The sequence below is a fragment of the Odocoileus virginianus genome, chromosome 1, assembly GCF_023699985.2.
Source record: "Odocoileus virginianus isolate 20LAN1187 ecotype Illinois chromosome 1, Ovbor_1.2, whole genome shotgun sequence".
In the NCBI taxonomy this organism is placed as follows: Eukaryota; Metazoa; Chordata; class Mammalia; order Artiodactyla; family Cervidae; genus Odocoileus; species Odocoileus virginianus.
In genome coordinates, this window is record NC_069674.1 from 63,252,293 (window position 1) to 63,276,632 (window position 24,340).

A 24,340-nucleotide genomic window follows, 5' to 3' on the forward strand; every position below is an offset into this window, starting at 1 on the left:
CACTTCTCTGGATCTGCTATCACTCCATTGCCTAATCTAACATTTTTTACTATGAAGAATTAATCAAACTTGCCTCTGCAAAGAATCTGGCATGTTGAGTGAATTTCATTTTGTACATTTATTTTTAGAAAAATAAAATTGAATTTTATTTATACATTGATAAAGAATCAATGATTATATTTCCACATGTATGTTTACTACTTTATCAGTATCCATAGTTATTCTTTAGAATCATATTTCATTAGTTTATTTGAAACTATTGTATAAGAATATTTTTTCTTTCAGTTTCTCCTTTTCTTATTTCTCCTTTCTAACTGTTTAAACCACTGTTTTCAAAATTATTTCCACTTTCTTTTTTTTTTCCATTTGTTTTTTAAGTTGGAGGCTAATTACTTTACAATATTGTAGTGGTTTTTGCCATACATTGACATGAATCAGCCATGGATTTACATGTGTTCCTCATCCTGAACCCCCCTCTCACCTCCCTCCCCATTCCATCCCTCTGGGTCATCCCAGTGCACCAATTATTTCCACTTTCAAAATTACTACAATTTCTGAAAAATGTCATTAATGCTAGTATAGTCTTCTCTGGAATATTCCATGGACTGAGGAGAAATTTCCATCAGATTTAAATATATCATATTATTTTGGTTATCTAAAACATAATAAATCCTGTGTCACAGTCTTTAAAATTAAGCTGATTTTGAAGGAACTTTTTTCAGTTTGTTTCATTTTTTACATCAGCTGCAACTTCCAGTTCAACAAAATTACACATACATTGAACTATTCTACTCCTTTGTAATGAAATAGAAATTCTTTTAAGAAAAGTAATGGTAATCAAACCAAAGACATATGCAACATGAAAATTATCTCTATTCCATTTGTTTTATAGCTAAAAAAAGTTTTTATTCTCAAACTAGAGATTACAATGTTTGGCCTATTTAAGGTAGCTTCTACCAAAAAGTAAAAGATTGAGTATTAATTCAAAAGTTACTTGAAAGTGTAAAGCTAGACTCAGATTCATCTAAAATAGAAGTGAAGGAGAATTGTCTGAATAATCTTGATAATGAACTCCATATTCTGTTTCACTTTGTTTTGTTGACACAGTCTGAAAAGGGAAGAACTGTGAAGGTTATTTTAAAGTCTCTTAACTTTAAATGAATTTCTAATAAGTAACTAAAAAGTTATCCAAAATGAATTAAAGATTATCTCAGGTTTATTTTCTTCTCAAAATGTCTATTCCCAATTAAACATTTTAAGATGTTACTAAAAGCATGGGTTATAATTCATATAAACAAATATATACAAAATATATGTGTATTTATGTGCATATATATACAAATATATATATAATCTTCCAGCCCCTACTACAACTCTGCTGATTATTACAATTAAAAACTATGACTAATAAAGTAATTGAAAACTATTGTAATAAAAAGTTATTGCTTTGGGATATTTGACATCTCCTATACAAATTTTTCCGATTCAAATTTTCATAAAAAACAGAATAACTTTTAATGCTTGAAAAATAACATATGCTAAAGTACTATCTGATATTATTTCTGCTCTGAAGAGTACTCATATTTTCTTACCTTTAAAAGTCAATAAAATATATATTGCTAAAATGTAAACAGAAATTAACATTTACTCATAAAATAACATATCAGATGCAATAAAATATCAAATCATGTTCCAATTTAGTAAATACTCTAGAATATTAAACTGAAAGAAGAAATTGCTTTGGTTATGAAATAAAACAGTGATTTCTAGATCTTGATTAAAATAAGGCATTAATAGATAGAGTTTTAGATATATTTTACCCAAATTACAGAAAATCACAGCTTAACTACTATAACATCCTGATACCCAGTGATCATGCAAGATAAAACTATAATTATCAGTAAGCCACACATATCAAAGTAAAGCAGGTATTGATTAGACTCCTCTTTCACAGTTTAAAGTACAGAAAATTAACCTGTCAGTTTGGTTACCTACCAGCAATGACTGGATTCTATCAGTGTTATCACCTTTACAAACAGCAACAAATTATAATCACTCTTCCCATAACATAAGCACCATGCCAAAAGAAACAACCAAAGTAAACGACCTAATCATGAATAATGAATAGTTTGGGCTGGTTGGAATCCACTTAGTTGAGGAAAGAGAAAAGAGAAGTGGCTCATTAGGGCATTTCCTGAACCTCGGTTGGAATTTCAGTTAAGGAAGAAGAAATGACACAGCAGTTTCACATCGGGGACTTCCTTTCTTTATCTGAAATATGCTACCAACTTGAGAAACAGCACTCCAACAAAAGTACTCCACAGTAATGTGGTCAGAATAAAAGCTCTCATTGATCCCACTGCCCCATAATCAACATTTCTTCCCAGAATATGCACAAACAGTAAATGGTTGTTATCAAAGTAGACTGAGATCCCATATTTATTGCAAATATTAAGTCTCACATTTAATATTTCTTCAACAAACTGACCTGCACTGATTTCCAGTTTTTAAGAATTACAGGTTTTAAGAATTCCAGTTTTTAAGAACTGCAGTTTTGTTGAGAGTATTAATAGATTTTGAGTTTCTGCTTTAGGCCATCAAATTTCCCATATTTCATATAATCACATTTTCCTTACATATGATTTTGCCCTCAAATTCTAGGATAATTTTAATCTTGTACAGGAATGTTTTATCTCCCTGTGTGGATGGAAGATATTTAATTCAGCTATAAGATTTCTAATTTATTATTATTATTATTAATATCCCAATGTGATCTATATTTTTAAGGGACATGAGTACCGGTTACTCACTCACTGCCTTTTATAAATGAAACATCTAAATAAGTCTCATTTCCTTTATCAGTTAGCTACATGAAAGTAAAAATCTAAAGGTACATCTTTGTTCCTACACTACAATTTGTGCTATGAAATTTTGCATTTATTTTATAATGGTTACATCATTACATATAGCATAATTACTGAAGTTTCATGCAAAGAATACATTCAAATTCCTCCTACCCTTGTGTTTTATAAAAATCATGCAATTAAAGTGACATTTATCAAGCAGTGAAGGTTATATGACAATGTCTCAATATCATGTCTTCCATGAAGAATTGCAAATCTATTGAGTAAAAATTTTAAAAGTTCTCTCATCATCAATAATTTTTGAGCTGTTTTACAATTTCTGATGATGTTCTGATACATTTAAATTTCTTAAGGTGATGGGAAGGAGTAAATACTTATTTCAGAGTAAAACTGATTAAAATTAATTTTGGAAATTAAGAAAGAAAAACACTGAGATTTTGTTATATTATAAACTACTTTAGATTGAAATATAGTTTAAAACACATTTGTGGGATTCATAAGTTTTAAAGCTCTATTACTATAAGGGCATACCTTTTGGTTTTGGAAAAGTCAGAAATGTATGGATACACACACCTGAAGCAAAAGGTACCAATGTGTTAATGGTACTTATATGTTAATGGTGTTCCAGTGGAGCACTTAAGATATTTAAAAAATTTTTGTTTACCTATAGCTTCTACACTTTATATAATAAATATATTTGTTTCTTATATTAAAATATAATTTTAATTTTAAAAATAATTTGTGCACCAAAATGTTTAGGAATAGTATGCTACTATGTATGATACTGTGATAGAATAAGAAATAAATATTTGGACTTCATTCATGGTTCCTGGTTCACAGTTCCTAACAGGGGTGAGAGAAGCACCTTTTGTCAATCATAAAAGCCCCTTTCAACCACACATGAATTTATGTTGAAGAGGTGACTTCATAGTCCCCAAAATAGCTTCTGGATGAGGACTGGTTTTCAGTGGGACCAACTACATGATTGTGCTTAGTTGCTCTGTCATGTCCAACTTTTTGTGATCCCATGGACTGTAGCCAGATGTCTCTGTCAGTGGGGATTCTCCAGAATACTGGAGTGGGTTGCCATGCCCTCCTCCAGGGGATCTTCCCAACCCAAGGATTGAACCCAGGTCTCCTGCATTGCTGGTGGGTTCTTTGCCCTCTGAGCCACTGGGGGAGCCCAGCCACATGATTGGTCTTTCTACATCTCAGATTTGAGCGGTGTACTCTCTTCATTGGTGACCGTCAGAAACTTCCTGCTGCCTAAACGATTCCCATTCCTCTGGAACAGCTTATAAAAGTCCTCAGAGCCAAATCTAAATCTGGATTTCAAGCTTCACCATAAACTTCCTTCCTTCCTTCTACTTGAAAGTAAAAGTGAAAGTCATTCTGTTGGACTCTTTGCAACCCCAAGGACTATACAGTCCATGGAATTCTCCAGGCCAGAATACTGGGTTGGGTAGCCTTTCCCTTCTCCAGGGGGTCTTCCCAACCCAGGGATCCAACCCAGGTCTCCTGCATTGCAGGCAGATGTTTTACCAGCTGAGCCACAAGAGAAACCCAAGAATACTGGAGTGGGTACCCTATCCCTTCTCCGGAGGCTCTTCCCAACCCAAGAATGGAACCAGGGTCTCCTGCGTTGCAGGTGGATTCTTTACCAGCTGAGCTACCAGGGAAGCCCTACTACTAAGAATTCTATAAATTCCTTCTACTTAGAATGTCCTAATGCAACGCTCTCCTTTTTTTTCAAAGTCTAGATTGTATCTGACCTCTTGTCTATAGGCTTTCTTTGAAACATAAGAGTTAAATGCTCTTGAGTGGGTGAAAAGATGGAACTTTACACATCTAAGTATAATAAGTATTAAAGTCAGTATATTTTAATTCCAAATAAATTTATAAATTCAATGTAATATCCATCAAAATTCTAGTTATATTCTATTGGTATTTCTATTATTATTTACTAAAAAAATGAAAAACATAGTCAAAATATTTTGAAAACAAAAAATAATGTGAAGAAGGACTTGACCAATGAGATACTGAACACACTGTAAAACTACACTAATTAAAACACCTTGCTGCTAACATATAGTAGATAGAAAACTTAAACCTAAATTTTTAGAAATTTAGTATATATTTAAGATTGTATTTCACATCAGTAGGAAACATATTTCTCAATAAATATTTTAAAGGTAAACAGCTAACAATGTGTTGAAAGAGAGAGAAGTAGACAGTGACCCATACTTCTACTAAACCAAAAATTTAATTTCAAAATCTTAAAGATACAAATATAAACTTTTAAAAATCACCCTCTAAAATGTGACTATTTTGTAACCCATAAAGTATAGAAAAGTATCAAGAAAGTCTAACATATTTGAGCACATACAGATTAAAACCTCTCTTAAAAAAGAAATATTTTTTAATGACCAACAGAAAAAAAAAAAACCCTGGGGAAATGATTTTTTTTCCATAGTTTTTAATCATATAATATGTAGGTAATTGTTACACTGCATTATCAAGATTTGATTGTTTATCTTCTTAGCTGAAAATATATTGCTGAATTGGATCATAATATTCTCTTCTTTGTATTAGTAATTCTTAGTTTCATGACACTGAAAATTATGTAAAATGCTTAGAGTTATTCCAGGCAGGGAGAAAAGGACCTGAGATATTTAGACCCCCTAAACCCCATTAGTCACTGGTTGTAGGCTGCCTCCGTGGGAACATTAAATCCCAAGCATACCCTGCCCAAGTTACACCTTAGCAAAGTGGAATCTGTCATGCTGAGGGCAGCCTTCTGACAAACTTCCCTTGCAGATGGTTGGAAGACTGAGATGATAAGTAGTAAATGAAAGTATAGACAGAACATGGACAGCATATGCTCTAAGTACTTAGAATTAGTCCTGTCACACCGTAGACAGTATATGTTAGGTACTAAGAATACTGTGTTCTTCAAAATAGCTTCTCCATCAAAATCAGTACTTTATATATTTATTTATTACTCACTAATAAGCTTCTACTGACTGCCTACCTGGAGAAGGAAATGGCAACCCACTCTTGCCTGGAGAATCCGGTGGACAGAGGAGCCTGTTGGGCTGCTGTCCATGGGGTCGCACAGAGTCGGACATGACTGAAGCGACTTAGCATGAATGCATGCATTGGAGAAGGGAATGGCAACCCACTCCAGTATTCTTGCCTGGAGAATCCCAGGGACGGGGGAGCCTGGTGGGCTGCCATCTCTGGGGTCGCACAGAGTTGGACACGACTGAAGTGACTTAGCAGCAGCAGCAGGAGCAGACCGTCTACCATGTATCAGGCAGTATGCTACAGACAAACTGCTGTGATCTTTATCCTCAGGAGACTAAAAATCAAATAGAATTTGGAAGAAATTTTCCACTATTTAAATTAATTAAAGGCAGAAAAACAGCAATATATGAAATAGCAGACAAAAATGATGTAAAGAATAAATGGATTGTTTTCTTATACCTGATTTTGTGAGGGAATGGGATATCAAAATGAGAAATGCCACAAAAGTAGAGAATGCTTGGTTTCTAAAATCAAACATATTTGGGGGCACTAAGGTAACAATAAGTAATAGGTAATTTCTAAAAAAATAATATTTAAGTTAAAAACATATCAATAGATCATAGAGGGAAAAACATGCTGTTTGCCAAATGGCAGCTAATGTACTTTTTGGAAATGGACTCAAAAAATAATTCTACAAGTAAGCAGAAAGCAGACAAGAAGTTAGCATACTAGCTCTTCAAAAAGGAAAAGGAAAAGGAAAAAGAACGCATTCATTGTAACTTCAGCTTGCTTTCATAGAAGTCTCAAAGATAAAAGATTATTGGTTAAAAACTATTTTCAAAGGCAACTGATTTTATTCATATACACCATTATGCCCACAAGTGTCTCTTTTCTTACCAACAAGTACCCTAGTTTAAGACAATTATTAATTTTGGAAAAACTTCCAGTCTGATAAACCCTGAAGAAATCTGACTTCTCTTTTAAAAAGCTAAATTCAAAGAAAAGATATAACTCTCCTAAGAAGTTTGGAGAAAAATTTCAGAATCAATATTACCATAGAAAATAAACAAACAAAATCAGATATGAGTCTATAAAGCTGGAATTTATGTGTCACTCATGAATAGAAAATTTCCTTTTACAGAAACTAATATTATCATTAAGTCACTTGCCAAATAATTCATATTGATTATTTGAAAGTCAGATTTCATTACCAGTTTGGAGAAGTGCATAAATTAGAAAGTGAATGGTCCCTGGTTTTATGTGATTACTCCAAACTTTGCCTTTGTAGCACTTTAAGATAAACACTAAATATCAAATCTGATCTTAAATTCCAATATCATTTAAGAATTACAGACTACCTAACATATAGGAGTTTATCCCACTAAAATATAACACTGTAACATATCTAGACTTCTATTTATTCACTAGCAAGTGTAGTATATGTAAATTTTTAATATATCTTTTAAAACTGCATTTAGGTTTTATTCGATGAAAGTTATGATGTCCTTAACAAGAAACACACCAGGCACAAGGGTTGTGGAACATTGTAAAATCCATATAAATATACAACTGTAATAGTAGTGCTTTTTCAGTTATAAAATGCTCTTCATCTACTTCAGTGAACTTCAGAAACATTAACTCATCATTCCACAGTGTCAGCAGAAGTGCATGATTAACATTACTCCGTGAGAAATGGAGAATCAAACGCCTTTCACAAGTTTTTCTGTCCCCAACAATCAGTTTTGAAGAACAAGGAGTCTCTAGAAACTGTTAAGGCAGTAATATAATTTAATTCTTCTATGATGCCAAGGGCTTTAAGGTTTCTCTAGAGCTTATATTTAATCTTGGCATACACTAGAGCATTAAACAAGAGCCAGTTCTTGTAAAAATTATGAAGTAGGCAAACTTTGTCTTGAACATGCAATCTCTATGTCTTTTCTCCTTTTGGCCAGACAGGTGCCATGATCCATTATCATCTCCTACTTTGCCACCATCTAAAACTATTTTAGGAAACTCTCTTCTTATTTCATTATGCACTTTATCCACCAAGGTGTAAATGACTAATAAGACTTAAAATATTCTCTTTCTCCAAAGATTTGCATTTGGAAGGTAATAAATCCTTAAGGTAAAGAGAAAAGATACATTCAAAATTGGGAAGAGAAGAATATATATAAAAGTCCAGAAATAAAAAATATTCCATGGAGGCTACCATCTAATCTATACTCAGACAAGACAATGTATTTATTATCCATGAAATAAGTAAAAGTATAAAGCTTCTTCCTTTGTAACTTAGGGAGTTCCGAATGAGAAGGTATTTCCCATGATTGATGCTACAGCTCCCTAGAGACAAGAGAAAGGACAATTATTTTACAGTCTGCAAAAACTGTACAGTTGCTCTCTGCTAGACAAGGGAGGAAAGATATGCTGTGGTAACAAATAACTCCAGAATGTTAAAAACAAAACATTATATTATACTCTCTGTGGATTGAGGCTGGAGTGGGTATGGCAACCCACTCCGATAATCTTACCTGGAGAATCCCACGGACAGAGGAGTCTGATGGGCTACAAGTCCATGGGGTCGCAAAGACTAGCGCACGACTGAAGCGACTTAGCACTCACGTGGATTGAGGGAAGAGGAGGGTTGAAGAAGGAGGGCTCTGTTACACATAGTTACTTAGGAGCCCAGGATAATGGAAAGGGCTTCCCTGGTAGCTCAGTTGGTAAAGAGTCCACCTGCTATGCAGGAGACCGCGGTTCGATTCCTGCGTCGGGAAGATCCACTAGAGAAGAGATAGGCTACCCATTCCAGTATGCTTGGGCTTCCCTTGTGGCTCAGCTGGTAAAGAATCCGCCTGCAATATGGGAGACCTTGGTTCAATCCCTGGATAATAGGGGTAAAAGAATAATGGAGGTTCCATCTCCATATATGCTTTCAAAACCACTGAGGCAGGCAAACAGTATGCAGTAAACCATATGCATGTTCTTAAAGCTTCTGCAGGAAGTGACACTCATCACTTCTGTTTATCATTCATTGACCAAAGCTGTCAATGATCATGTCTACTTCAAATGAAATTAACTTGCAATCCTTCCATATATTGAGAGAACTGGAATATTTGTCATTAGGACCAGTGACTATAAAACTCTTCTAGTAGGCTAACTTAAAACATTTTTTCCCCAGTGAATCACTCTTTAGTAAAATTTAGTCCTTCTATATATCATCTAAAAACTAAATCCAGCCCTTCAAACAAAAGCTATGAGCTATATTCTGAAACTCATTATAAATACATATAAGAAAAGAGAATAGTTACAGGAATAAGGAATAAGGAGGAAGTGGATTGGCAGAAAGATGGAGATGATAATTTTGATGATCATGATTTGGGGAGATAAAAACTAAAACAAAATTCTCTGTATGAATATATGTGTGTTTATCAGTTTTATTATCATATTTTTTAAGATCTATGTCAAAAACACCTTCCAGAATCTACCCTGAAGGAGAGAACTGGCATCTTTCAAAGGAGTGTAAAAATATGAGACACTGCAACTTCATATTTTGCTATAAGAAAACATAGAGTTTTCCTGAGGAAACTATAATACTTATAACAACATTATAAAATTTAAAAAAATAGAATCTGGAAACATAATAAGATCAGAAATAAAGAATACATATAGAAATGTTTTTCTTATTTTCATTTGGAGGGTTTTTAAAATTCCTTTAGAGATTTGAAAAAATACCCATGCCTATCAAAAAAAAAAAATCATCAAAGCATACTGTTATTTTAATTTATAATTTTTGGTTGGCATTTTTAACTATGATAAAACTACACCCTGATAAAGTAAAAGAAAAAGAAATAGAAGTGGGAAAAGGGAAGTAAGATTGTCTTGTTCCTCAAGCAAGACAGGAATACACAATAATCTACAAAATCTAGAAGTGACCTAGGCAAAGAGAATAGATTGAAGCCAGGTATAAATGTTCTCTTGGGGATAATTCATACTCATGGGGACAAGAAGTGCCAGTGGTATTTAAATTCACTTTGTCAGTAGGTGCATCATGATGTGGGAATAAGATGAAAGAAAATGAGACTTACAGGACTTCCATAAAGGTGTCAATAAATGCCAAGAAAATGATGACACTGGCAGGAATAGGCTTTTTGAATGGATATTAAGTTGAATGACGTTTTAGGAATTAGCCATATAATTTGTTTTTAAGCTTTTTAAAAATGTATACCAAAAAAATGTATACAGATGGTCCCTAACTTATAACAGTTAAACTTATGATTTTTCAACTTTACCATGATGCAAAGCAATGCAAATTCAGTAGAAACTGTGCTTCAAATTTTGAGATCAGGTCTTTGCCAGGGCTAGCTATGTGTGGTAAGCTGCTCTCTCCAAATGCTTGCCGCATCAGTCAGAGAATTCAGTCAGCCACATGATCACAAGGATAAACACTGGTACACTTAAAACCATTCTGTTTTTCACTTTTAGTTCAGCATTCAATAGATAACATGAGATATCTGACACTTTATTATAAAATAGGCTTTGAGTTAGGTGATCTTCCCAAAAGTAGATTAATGTAATTGTTCTGAGCATGTTTAAGGTAGGCTAGGCTAGGCTATGATGTCCAGTAAGTTAGGTTATTAAATGAATTTTTGATTTATGATACTTTCAACATACAATGAGTTTATTGGGACAGAACCCCATCATAACTTGAAAAAGACATGCATATTTGAAGAATGAGAGAGGGGATTAATATTTTCTATTGACAAGATTTTTTCATCTCATTTGGGCTCAGAAGAGAAACAGCAAATTAAATTCACAAGTTCAGCATTGGAAATATCCTTTCCCTCAAATTTTACAGAGCACATAAAATAGAAATTATAAATAGGAAGACCTCATATTTTAATACTATGTTTGTTTTACAACTGCACTTTAAGTACTTCAGTTTTAATTATTTTCTCTTCCCAGATGACGCTTAAATTGCACAGTATTGTGACGGTCAGGAGTTCCTCAGCTGAGGACATTGAACCTGGCCAGCACGAACGTGCAGTCATACATTCACAACACAGAGCCACTAACATCATGACCAATGAAAACCATCCTACACTTTCCATACCACATTCCCATCCCCACCCTTTGCCATTTGGAACATATCTAAATTAACCCAGATTTGCCAGAATCCATGCATGGCTTCTGCGTTGTAGGAATTATGATTTTTCTGCTTGCCAGGTGGCTCAGTGGTAAAGAATGCACCTGCAGGAACCACAGGAGGCATGGGTTTGATCCCTGGGTTGGGAAGATCTCCTGGAGGAGGAAATGGCAATCCACTCCAGTATTCTTGTTGGGATAATCCCATGGACAGAGGAGTCTGCTGGGCTAAGTCCATGGGGTTGCAAAGAGTCGGACACGACTGAGCATGTGATTTTTATGCCAAATGTTAAAGAATTAATATTGCACTGTTCACTTTTTATTTTGTCAGAGTTCAAATGTTAGGATAAATTAAATATATTGCCATGGCTTAGGAAATTTAAAATGGAATATAATTTTTTAAGTAGAGGTTTCCCTCAAGGGAATGTTAATACTTAATTTCCCAGGATCCTTGAGTATCTCTCTTCTGTTGTAACACTGAAATGAGAAGGATCCATTAAATATAATGAAATGTTTGCTGAAACATAAATAACTGGGTGTATCTAGACTAGCATGTAAACATACTAATTACACTGGGTGTAAGCTATATGAGCTGCCTTCTCTTTCAATATAACATTTGTATTTATTACATTTCCCATATGGTAGTACTTCTGGTAATTTTGCTATCAACTAATGAGGAAAAAATAGAAAATTATATATATATACATACATACATACATACATACATACATACATACATATGCTTTTTCAAGTAGTCATGTATGGAAGTGAGAGTGGGACCATAAAGAAAGTTGGGCGCTGAAGAACTGATGCTTTCAAACTATGGTGCTGGAGAAGATTCTCAAGAGTCTTGGACACCAAGCAGATCAAGCCAGTCAATTCTAAAGGAAATCAACCCTGAATATTCATTGGAAGGACTGATGCTAAAGCTGAAACTCCAGTACTTTGGCCACCTGATGTGAAGAGCTGACTCATTGGAAAAATCCTGATGCTGGGAAAGATTTAGGGCAGGAGGAGAAAGTGGAAACAGAAAATGAGATGTTTGGATGGCATCATTGACTCAAAGGACATGAGTTTGAGCAAACTCTGGAAAATAGTGAAGGACAGGGAAGCCTGGTGTGCTGCAGTCCATGGGTTTGCAAAGAGTCAGACATGACTGAGTGACTGAAGAACAAATCCAACTGAAATGCTACAGAAGGTTGGCCAAGTAACATAACATATAAACACAACTTTATTCAGATATTCGTTCTAGATTCAAGTAATTTGGGTCACATGTGTTATGTGCTAGGTTCTTTCACTTGAATATGGAATGCAGTGATTTAAAAAATTTTTAAAAGGTCACATTCTTCAGAAATTATAAAGTTAGAAGATTGGGAAATTCACCCCCTTGAAAACCTCCTACATTAAATAAGAGAAAAAGATAGCTGATAAGTGGCAGTGACCACGCTTGTGTCAATATTTCTGAAAATCTATGACAAATAATAGTATGCTGAGGAGTGTTTTTTTTCCTCCTGTGTATGCTGCTTCTGCTGCTAAGTAACTTCAGTCGTGCCCGACTCTGTGTGACCCCACAGACAGCAGCCCACCAGGCTCCTCTGTCCCTGGGATTCTCCAGGCAAGAATACTGGAGTGGGTTGCCATTTCCTTCTCCAATGCATGCATGCATGCTAAGTTGCTTCAGTTGTGTCTGACTCTGTGCAACCCCATGGACAGCAGCCCTCCAGGCTCCTGTGTCCAAGGGATTCTCTAGGCAAGAATAGTGGAGTGAGTTGCCATTTCCTTCTCCACCTCCTGTGTATGGATCTTGCTCATCATGTAGAAAACTGTACTTCATTTTCTGGGTTCAACTCAAAGCAGGAAGGGCTGAGTTTAGTAAAACCCAGGGATTTCACAGGTTCTAGGCTTCCCTGATGACTCAGTCATAAAATATACCCCTGCAATTCTGGGGACCTGGATTCGATCCCTGGTTCAGGAAGATCCCCTGGAGAAGGGAATGGCAACACAGTTCAATATTCTTGCCTGGAAAATTCCATGGACAGAGGAGCCTGGTAAGCTACAGCCCAAGGGGTCACAAAGTATCAGATACAACTGAGCAAGTAGCACATTCACACACATACTCCCTGTATTGGATGACAGCTCTGAAACAAAGAACACACAATAACATGGCTGGTGGTGACTCTTACTCCGCAGACAAAGCTTCATAATCAGTCAGTTCCTGAAGCAAAGGGCAAGAGATGCATCTCTCAAGCCACATGCAGACTCCACAACTTCACCTTTTGTTGACAAGTTCATATAAAGCAACAGATTAGGTTTTAGAGAAATACAACAGGTGTGACAAGCAAAAAACAACAGTTAAAGTAGTGCCTAGTAAATGTCACTTTAAAGAAAAGAAAAACAAGTAAATGTAGCAGGTGCAAAAATTAGATTTTAGATGTTTATACTGTCAAGTCACAGAATATAGGGAGCAAAATGAAAAAACTGGCATCTTAGCATAATGAGATGAATAAAAATTCACAGGTACCACTGAAAGCTGGTAGAATGGCATTTTTTATAGAAGAGAGTCACACAAGATGACACTTGGCTTTAAAAAATGTATATGATATACATATACATTATGGAAAGATCACCATGATCAAAACAATTAACATATCCAATCACCTCAGATAGTTAACTCTTTTTTTAAATGCAGAGAACACTTATCTACTCTCAACAAATTTCAAGTATACAATACCTTGTTTTTAACTATAGTCTAGTTGAAAGCAGAACTTTGTTGTTCAAATGGACAAACAAGTTGATTATTACTTTGTTAATATTTCATCCATACAGGAGCATTAAACCTAAGTATGGATGTAATAAGTAATCTAATAAAAGTGGCATTTTATTAAATGTAATTGCCACAAAATGATTTGGAAGCTAGAACTAAACATTAAAAACAAATTCACCCATCTCTGAATACAACAGAATGCAGGACTCATTAAGAACTGAGGCAGGAGTGATGGGGAAAACAAATATGTCAATATCTAGGTCAATATACCTCTTCCCCTTCTAATTCAATTGATAAATCTTATTAATTCAATGGGGAAATAGCTGAATAAAGCTCAAAATTATAAACTTGAATAACATATTTGGGTTTCTCTTAAACCTAAAGGTTCATATTTTCTAGAATAGAAAATAAACTTCTCTTACATTGAGAAAGAGGGTTCTAAGTACAAATATATATACTTTTGTTGCAAAACTTGAAGTTTTTACTCGTTAACTCAAACTGCCTTGACTTCTCATGTTTATGCAAAACAGATTTTTTGGAGAAAAAAAAGAAAGGTACTGTAACATCAGAGGAAATCATCAAAGAACTAGTGGCAACATCTTAAGGCTTTTATCAAAGTAGTGAGGGAATGCATTAAAGCAACAATATCTGAAGCTTACATGTGATGGGACTACTAAATTTAGTAGTGTGTCTTATGAACATATGTGGATATAATGATTTTTCTGTAAGAATACCTCATTCTGAAGGACTTTTTTCTGAGTAAAAGAACATCTCTCAAGACAATTCAGAAAAAAAAATCTACCAATATTTCATTAATAATAGATGCCTCACACTCTACAAACAGAGGACCAAAGTTTTTGAAAAACTATATTCATGATAAGTGAAGGTTATACAAAGGGGAATAAGCTTATGAATGGAAAAAAAAATCATTTAAAAATACTTCATTAAATTTTTACAAGAAGATGGTAGCCTAAACATGAATTGTTAAAACTGAGTCATAGTACATAAGGGTTTAAACAAAACTAAGGGCCTCTCACCTAGAAAATCTTGCTAAACAAGCTATGATTAAATTTGAGGTTTCTATTTACATTTATCAAAATGTGTTAAATATAAACCATTTCTTAGTTTTCAAAGAAAAAGTATTAAAAACAGTATAGTTTTACCTACAAGTAATAGTTAAGAACAAAAAGGAAAAGAAACCCATATGAAAATGATTTAACCGAGTATGACTATTTGAGATGTTGTACTTTAAAAATGTCATGAGAGGTCACCAGTGGGTTCACTCATGCCCTGAAAATCAAAGGTCAACTTCTAATGTATATTCAGTCTACTGAGGCTCATAAAATGAACTAAACACTACTGAGTTCTTTGAAGTAGAATATATAGGTGGGAATCATGACATAGTGAAAGAAAACTCATTTGGGTGCTATTTGGGGCCTCCTTATGAACATGAACCATAAAACCACTAGGATCCAATTTCAGGGCCCTCGGGTGCCACATGATGCTTGATTATTTTCTCAAAAATAAAAATGTAATCTACAATTTCCAAAAGTATATAGTCTAAATTTATGGCAGAATTAGAATCTATGTCTTTCAATGTGAATGATGTTAAACTTTACTCAGAAGTTATAAAATCTGGGCCTCTGAACGTAAAACAAAGAAGTGACTTGCCCCAAAGAAGAGAGGAGTGAGATTCATTAAATATTCCAAAGTCCTTCTATGCATATTTTCCATCATGATTAGAACAAGGCTTATAAGCTATCATGCAGTATAATAATGTTACTGCCTTCTAACTGATATTTTAAGGTATTTGGACACAATTTAATGAGAATAGGCATTTGCTCTTAATTGGTACTAACTGTATAGCTCTTTATATTCAAAATAGAGTTACTACATGCTCTGAAGATAAACTTTAAATATTTGGAATATTCTTTTCCTTTTACAGTGTTATGAGTATCAGCTGGAATAGATAAACTGACCTACACTTATGTTTTTATAAAATCTTATTAGAATGCAAGTTTATTTTCATCTAGCTAGTATAGCCAGTTGAATATCATCCAAATCTTCTAGTGTTAATTTTTCAGGTTTTGTTTTTTTTTTTTTGTTTTGAGCAACAACCACTTGGGAAGCATATTTAAGGGTCTAGAAGTTAAGTAATAAAATGAATCATGAGTTCCTGGTAAATAGCCGGATGCTGAGTGTTATTTTCTTCAATATTTTAACTGCCTACATCTGCTGACTTCAGGCAACTGACAGCTTCCCAGTCTCAGGCTTGGAGGTATGATCTATAGTTCCACTTGGAACCTGCTTCTGTAAGACGCAAAATACTCAGCAGGGACAAGCAGCACCCATGAAGGGGTTTGTCTTTTCCAAATTTGTTTCCACTGAGCACTACTATCCACTTCAGTGGAAGGGAGACCAAATTCTGTTTTGCCAGTTATATAAGGAATTACATGCGCAAAACATGAGTAAACCAGCACCCTGGATCCAAAATACCCCAGCGTTGTTACAGGGCTGCCTAAAATTGGCACAGTGTGATGCTATTTAAATTGACCAGATACTCAGTCCAACACAACTATTAAAAAGAGAAGAAATTGGCTTATAGTTATTTATGTGAAAAATATTTTTCTTTGTTTCATACCATAAGTTCAAAGAGGGCAAAAGCTTTTTCAGTTTAATTTTACCATTGTACTCCACTTACAAAACTTTGTCTAAAATATATATACTAGCACTTAATAGCTCTCTGTGGAATGAATGGAATTGACAAACATTTTATACCCTCCATATTTTAAATGCAGCCAAAGTCATCCATTTTTGTTTCAGAAACAGGTATGTCAAAAAATGGCAGAGCATCTGGGGCAAAATCACACTGTAATTTTACATTGCTGAAGTTGCAAAAAACAATGCTCATAGACATAGACCATAACATCTGTAATACATAGACCATAACATCTATAATACAATCGTTTGAATTTATGCCTTGGAATCTTATGAAGAAGATCCTTTACTATAATAGAAACAAAAGTAGTGAACACTTTCAAAGCACTTCTACTGTCTCGGTAACCATACTAAAGGTGCACAAATGTGAAAAACTTGGAAAAATCCTATTAGGAGGTCTATTATAATCCCCATACTACAGATAAGAAAAACTAAGGTGCAGAGTTCAAGTAAGTGACCAAAGTCATACTAGAGGCAAAATGCAAGATCAGGAAGTCTAACTAAAGTTGAATTTTTATATTACATAACATCATTACTAAGTGATGAGATTTTTTTCTTATCTCAAACTACATTCATATAAGCAGACTGAAAGAAAATACTTTTCTACAAAACTGGGACAAACAGCCTATTCTGTATTAATACTCATCTAATGACATTTAAGCCCATGGCATGTGTTTGCATATTTATTTACATTAGCATAGACTGGAAAAGGAGAAACAAGCAAAAGAAGCAGTATTAATAATACCAAAAACAGAGGCAAATCTTTATTAAATATTTACTACACCAGACATAGTGGTCAACAATTTTCAGGCATTATTGGTTTAATTATCTTCCAAAATGTTGATAGATGTCACTTTTTGTTTCATCTACTCTTCCCAAATTATAAAACTAAAGATTGGATAAAATAACTTTTTGGAACATCAGGTGCTCTTTGGAGTCTCATGCAAAAGATGTGAGGTGTGAGAGGAAGGGATGAGCCAAGTACTTTGTCTTAAGGAACTGTAAGGCCAGGGTTGCCATTTCCCGAGATGGGATAATCTTCTGAGAAATCAGAAGAATGGTTGTGGATGTGTTCATTTGAGGTGTTTATTACATATCTAAATGCACACATCCAAGAGAGGAAGGGATGCAGTGTACAAATCGGGGGACTGGTCAAGGCAGGGGCACAGAGAATCCCTTCCGAGTGAAAGGTGGGAAGTCAGAGGACAGGCTCAGAGGCCGGGAACATGCGGTGAGAGTTTTTGGAAGCTCTTGACTGGTGGCTCTTATTTCCTCAGTGAAGAGTGAGGAGAGCAATTCAAGGTTGGTGAAAAATGAGAGGTGTGAAACAGAAATGGAATGAATTTTGGACATATAATTGGATTTCCGGGCACTAGTGAGGGACAATTTGAAGTTCACCATTATTAATTTAAAGTGCAATCAGACAGCCTGTCTGTTTTGGGATTTTTCCCTTGACTTTCTATGTTCATGCACAAAGTACAGTTGGATTTGAAAAAGACTGAGGTTTTGCTAGACAAGAAAAGCGAAGGAACAGAGAGATGGACAAAGGATTTCAGAGTGTGAATAAGGGCATTTTGATGTTGCCAAAATTGCCAAACTGTTGGATCATAGAAAAAGCAAGAGAGTTACAGAAAAACATCTGCTTTATTGACTATGCCAAAGCCTTTGACTATGTGGATCACAACAAACTGTGGAAAATTCTTAAAGAGATGGGTATACCAGACCACCTTACCTGCCTCCTGAGAAATCTGTATGCAAGTCAAGAAGCAACAGTTAAAACCAGACATGGAACAATGGATTGTTCAAAATTGGAAAGGAGTATGTCAAGGCTGTATATTGTCACCCTGTTTATTTAACTTACATGCAGAGTATATCATGCAAAATTCTGGCTGCATGAAGCACAGCTGGACTCAAGATTACTGGGAGAAATATCAATAACCTCAGATATGCAGGTGACACCACCATTATGGCAGAAAGTGAAGAGGAACTGAAGAGCCTCTTTATGAAAGTGAAAGAGGAGAGTGAAAAAGATAGCTTTAAACTCAGAATTCAGAAAACTAAGATCATGGCATCCAGTCCCATCACTTCAGGGCAAATAGATGGGGAAACAATGGAAACAGTGGCTGAGTTTATTTTCTTAGGCTCCAAAATCACTGCAGATGATGACTGCAGCCATGAAATTAAAAGACACTTGCTCCTTGGAAGAAAAACTATGGCCAACCTAGACAGTACATTAAAAAGCAGAGATATCACTTTGCCACAAAAGCCCATCTAGTCAAAGCTATGGTTTTCCAGGAGTCATGTATGGATATGAGAGTTGGACCATAAAGAGAGCTGAGAGCCAAAGTACGGACGCTTCTGAACTGTGGTGTTGGAGAAGACTCTCAAGAGTCCGTTGGACTGCAAGGAGATCCAACCAGTCCATCCTGAAGGAATATTCATTGGAAGGACTGAGGCTGACACTGAAGCTCCAGTACTTTGGCCACCTGATGTGAAGAGCTGACTCATTGGAAAAGACTCTGATGCTGGGAAAGATTGAAGGCAGGAGGAGAAGGGGACAACAGAGGATGAGATCATTGGATGGCATCACTGACTCAATGGACATGAGTTTGAGCAAGCTCTAGGAGTTGAACAGGGAAGCCCGGCATGCTGCAGACCAAGGGGTCACAAAGAGTTGGACACGACTGAGCGACTGAACTGAACTGATAGGTATAGTGTTACTGATGATAATGATAACATAATGCAAACTTTGTGCTAGGAGGGAACTGTTCTCAGCACACATTATATAAATTATTTATTCTTCACAATAGCCTTATGTAGAATGTTTAACTACTAGTATTGTGATTTTATAGATGAGTGAACTGAGGTGAAATGATTAAGCAAATTTTTGTAAGTTATAGATAGTAAATGGCAAAGGCAAGATTTAGTCCTTTAACTCCAGGTAGTCTGGCTCAATATACCAGTACTTCCATACTGCTATGAATAACTGTGGAATCAATGAAATAAGAAGAGAGTTAAGAACATGAAAAAAGATTGTGGAAGGATCAGTGGACTGTAGTTTGCAGTGGAGTAAAAAAGAATAAATGCTAGAGCTGTGGGTCTTCAATAATGTTCAATAAAAAAAAAATTGGAAGTGTTAGTTGGAGAGTGGAACTCTTGGAATTAAAAATTATGAAGGAAGTGCATATATTTGAAATGATGAAGTCTAAAATATAATTATGCAGAAGGGTGGTTAACATAATAGAATCAGATCACTGGAGGATAAGAGATTAGGACACACGAGACCAAACTATTGGAGATATTATTTACAGAAAAACTTAAATACTGAAGACAGAACAATTTGAAGGGAGACTAACATAGATCCAGGGGCTAAGTTCAGGAATAAAGGGGGTTGACATTCTAATGGTGACTGATTGACAGGGTTGCCAGATTTAGCAAATGAAAATATAATATGCACAGATACAATCTAATTTCAGATAAGAAAAGTAAATTTTCTTTTACTTCAGTTCAGTCACTCATTTGTGTCCTACTCTTTGCAACCCCATTAACTGCAGCACACCAGGCCTCCCTGTCCATCACCAACTCCTAGAGTTTACCCAAACTCATGTCCATTGAGTCGGTGATGCCATCTAACCATCTCATTCTCTGTTGTCCCCTTTTCCTCCTGTCTTCAATCTTTCCCAACATCAGAGTCTTTTCAAATGTGCCAGCTCTTCACATCAGGTGGCCAAATATTGGAGTTTCAGCTTCAACATCAGTCCTTCCAATGAACACCTACGACTGATCTCCTTTAGGATGGACTGATTGGATCTCCTTGCAGTCCAAGGGACTCTCAAGAGTCTTCTCCAACACCACAGTTCAAAAGCATCTATTCTTCTGTGCTCAGATTTCTTTATATTTTTCAATTTTCTTTAAGTATGTCCAAATATTGTATGGACATACCTATACCAAAAAATAATGTGTCATTTACCTGAAACTCATATGTATAGCTGAGCCTCCTATATTTTATCTGGCAATCTTATTAACAGAGTCAGCATCTGAATTCAGATTTTTGCAACTCACAAATTTAGTTTCTAAATCTGATAACATATTTTATTGTTAGTATTAATTCAATCAAATAAAGTAATGAAAAAATCTTATCAAATCAAAATTATACTCCTAGTTTGCTAAATTAGAGCAAGTGTATTTCATGATCTCAAGTATGATACTCATATATTAATATATAAATGAACGTGGCATTTTATGAAAGCAAAAGCATTTTGAAAGTATGACTGTGATCTAAAAGTTTTATCACTAGTTATGTGTGTAGTAAAATATCAGTGGGTAGGCCCCCTGATGATCCCTGTTGTTAACACAGTTTCGAGAATAAGTCCAATTATGATGACAAGAAAATAGCTATGCATTATCACAAATTATCTTTCATCTTTGACATAAATGGAAAAAGAGTTCTCTCAGTAATTCCATAGTTATATTTAAAACAATTTAGCATTGTGTTTGAAGTTACGCTTTTAAAAGCTGTAGGTACCACAGTTTGGAATCAATCAGTGCTATAGTAATATCTGCCATTTAAATGTGGTTTTTGTGGCTTTTTCTTCCTTTTTCCATGCTATTTCATGCTATCTCATATTTAATTTAAATTCTTTTTGAATGATGTACAAAAAATCAGGAAAGTAAAATATGTGTACAAAAGAAGAATGGAAATCTAAATTCAAAATAAATTAAGTATACAAATATTCTTACATAATGATTTTAAAATCTACTAGGAGTTTTAGTGTTTTCATATTATGGGCTTTTCCTGAAAAATATGTAATTAATATAGGAAATACACATGGATTATATACTGAAGATATATTTCTAACAAATTTTTATAAAATCAATATTGACAATATTTGAAGAGGTTTGTGCAAATAATATTTGTTTATTTTTCAAAGAAATTTTACATTAAACATCCCAATGATTTCACAAGTCTTTGAAGAAGATACTATAGATGTAATAATCTCTTTGTTGCAAATAATCAAGAATAAACGTAAAGCTTAAAATGTGACACACCAACCAATATGAAGTTTCATTCAAGGATAGGTACTCTCATTGCTTCTGTGATCTTTCTGCTCCAATAACCTACATCCTTAGATGTTCCTATTTGATGCATACTTTGCCACATTGTTTCTGTTTTTATTGATATTATGATTAGCAGCTGTTAAAGATCAATTCATAATTATTCAAGCACACTAGTGAAATCTCGCAAAAACTTAATGAAAATATTAAGAAAGCATATTCTTGATATTACTACATCTAACCAAAACAGAGTAACTGGGACCAAATTTACACTCCTAATGAAAACAACCAAAACCAGAATACTTGAAATACCAACTTTCAGGAGACTGGGTACCAGTCAATAATAGAAAATGATCCCTGAGAGGCAGGAAGCCCTCCAGACAAAAAGTGAGCTCATTGACTTCCCTACTTCCTGCTGTGAGAGAGTTTGAGGCTGTGGGACGCAGGAAGTGAACACAGGTAGAAGCCGGCAGACTCTGTGAGTGAAAATATAGGGAGATCAAGTGAACGGTGGTGTTGGAGAAGACTCTTGAGAGTCCCTTGGACTGCAAGGAAATCAAACCAGTCCATCCTAAAGGAAATCAGTCCTGAATATTCATTGGAAGGACTGAGGCTAAAGCTGAAGCTCCAATACTTTGGCCACCTGATGCAAAGAGCTGACTCATTTGAAAAGACCCTGATGCTGGGAAAGATTGAAGGCGGGAAGAGAAGGGGACAACAGAGGATGAGATAGTTGGATGGCATCACTGACTCAATGGACATGAGTTTGCACAAGCAGCTCCAGGAGTTGGTGATGGACAGGGAAGCCTGGCATGCTGCAGTCCATTGGGTCACAAAGAGTCGGACCTGACTGAGCAACTGAAATGAACTGAAGGTGGCCAGAGTTCCCAATATACTGGAGAGGAAATAGCTACTCAGAGAGAGAACTTCAGATATCTGTAGGCAGCTCTCTCAAGGCAGTCAGCTAAGTACTGATTAGTGCATTCATGTAGGAAAATACCCCACACCAGAAAAAGAACCACTTGAAATAATTAGAAGTAAATGATGAGAACCATAGTGAAAAGCATATGACTCATAGGTATGGGGTAAGAGAACACAGAAGGATCTTGCTTCAATTATGAGGACAATGATAGCCTTAGATCTAGCACTGCTCTGCTCCCATTTAAAAGAAATCTTAAAAACAAAACTGTCAAAAGTCAAACTCTTTCCAAGTAACTAAATTGTGTTCCAAAACAAAGTTGAAAATATTTATAATAATACAAAAATATCAAGCATCTAGTAAAATTCACAACGTCTGACATCCAATAAAAATCTGTCAAATGTGCAAAGAAACAAGGAAACACAATCCATATTGAGGATAAAAAGCAATCAATCAAACAATACAAACTGACACAGATGTTAAAATTAAAACAAAATGACATTAAAATATTTTAACTGTGTTGCATATGTTTGAAAAATTATGTAAAGACAGATAAGATATAAAAAGGATGCTAGGGATAAAACTTGAACTTTGAGGGACAAAAACTACAATGTGTGAGATACAAAGTGTGCCAGATGGGAATGACAGCAGATAAGATACTGCTGCAAAAAAAGGGGAAAAAAATAGTACACTTAAAGGTCATAATAAAATAACAATCTAAAATGAAACAGAATAAGAATAATAAGAACAAAAATGAGGAGAGTACCAGCTAGCTGTGGACAATGTTATGTAGCCTAAAATATATGAAATTGTAGTTCCTAGAGTTAGGAAAGAGAGAGAGAATAGGGGAAAAAAAAAAGATGAAATAATAGTTAAAAACTCTATAAATATGGCAAAAACTATAAACCCATATATCCAAGAAGTCAATTAACCCCAAGTCCTAAACACTGTGGCATATGATTACTAAATTGCTCAAAGACAGTGATAAAGAAAAAATCTTAAAAATAGCCAGAGAAGAAAAGCATGTTATGTACAGAGGAACAAAGATAAGGATGAGAGTAGATTCCTGTCACTGAAGATAGTGAAACAGTACCATTAAGATGATGAAAGATAAAAATGGCAAATCTAGATTTCCAAATTCAACAAAAACATCTTTTGAAACTAAAGGTGGAATACTTTTCTAGACACACAAAATCTGAAAGCATTCAACACTAATAGACCCATGCTAACAGAAATGTTAAATGACTAGAAGTCATAATTTATGGATACATATTTAAGATTTTTTCTTATTATTTAAATCTCTTTAAAAGACAATTGACTAAGCAAAATTAATAATCATGCAGGGCTAGGTTTATAATATAAAAATAAAATTAACAAAAAATACCACAAAACTTGGGAGAAAGATGGAATTATATTATGGTGAAGTTCTTCACTATACATAAAGAAGTATTATATCAGTTGTGGAAAACTGTGTGAGATCAAGGACATAACTATAATCCCTAAAGTAGTCAGTGAAATAACAAAGATTTATAGGGAATAAACTAACAAAGGAGATATGGTACAATCATAAGCAATACTTGTTTAATTTGACTAATCTAAGAAAATTAGTCAAATGGATATTGACTAATGGAAAAAATAGAAAACAAATAATAATAGTTTTAAACCACTCAAATTACTAATCAGATTGAACTTAAATGGTCTTAACACTCTAATTAAAAGTCAAAGATTGTAAGTTTGAATTTTTTCTAAAGCAAGACCCAACTGTATGATTCCTGCAAGAAATGCCCACATGGAAAAAGAGGTCATTTCATAATAATGAAACTGTCAATTCATTTAAACCAATATAATGAT

General features: G+C 34.7%; 1 protein-coding gene across 11 annotated transcripts in view; it reads right to left on the reverse strand.

Moving 5' to 3' along the window:
• The window catches only part of TFEC (transcription factor EC), a 224,327-nt gene that overhangs the window by 101,582 nt on the left and 98,405 nt on the right, over positions 1-24,340 (reverse strand). The window contains exon 1 of one of the 11 annotated variants that reach the window (XM_070468642.1): positions 1,996-2,138. The exons of the other annotated variants lie outside the window; for them this stretch is intronic. The gene's annotated coding sequence lies outside the window, so the exon portion shown is untranslated. Of the gene's footprint in view, positions 1-1,995; positions 2,139-24,340 lie in introns of those variants that run through there. 11 annotated transcript variants of the gene reach the window in all.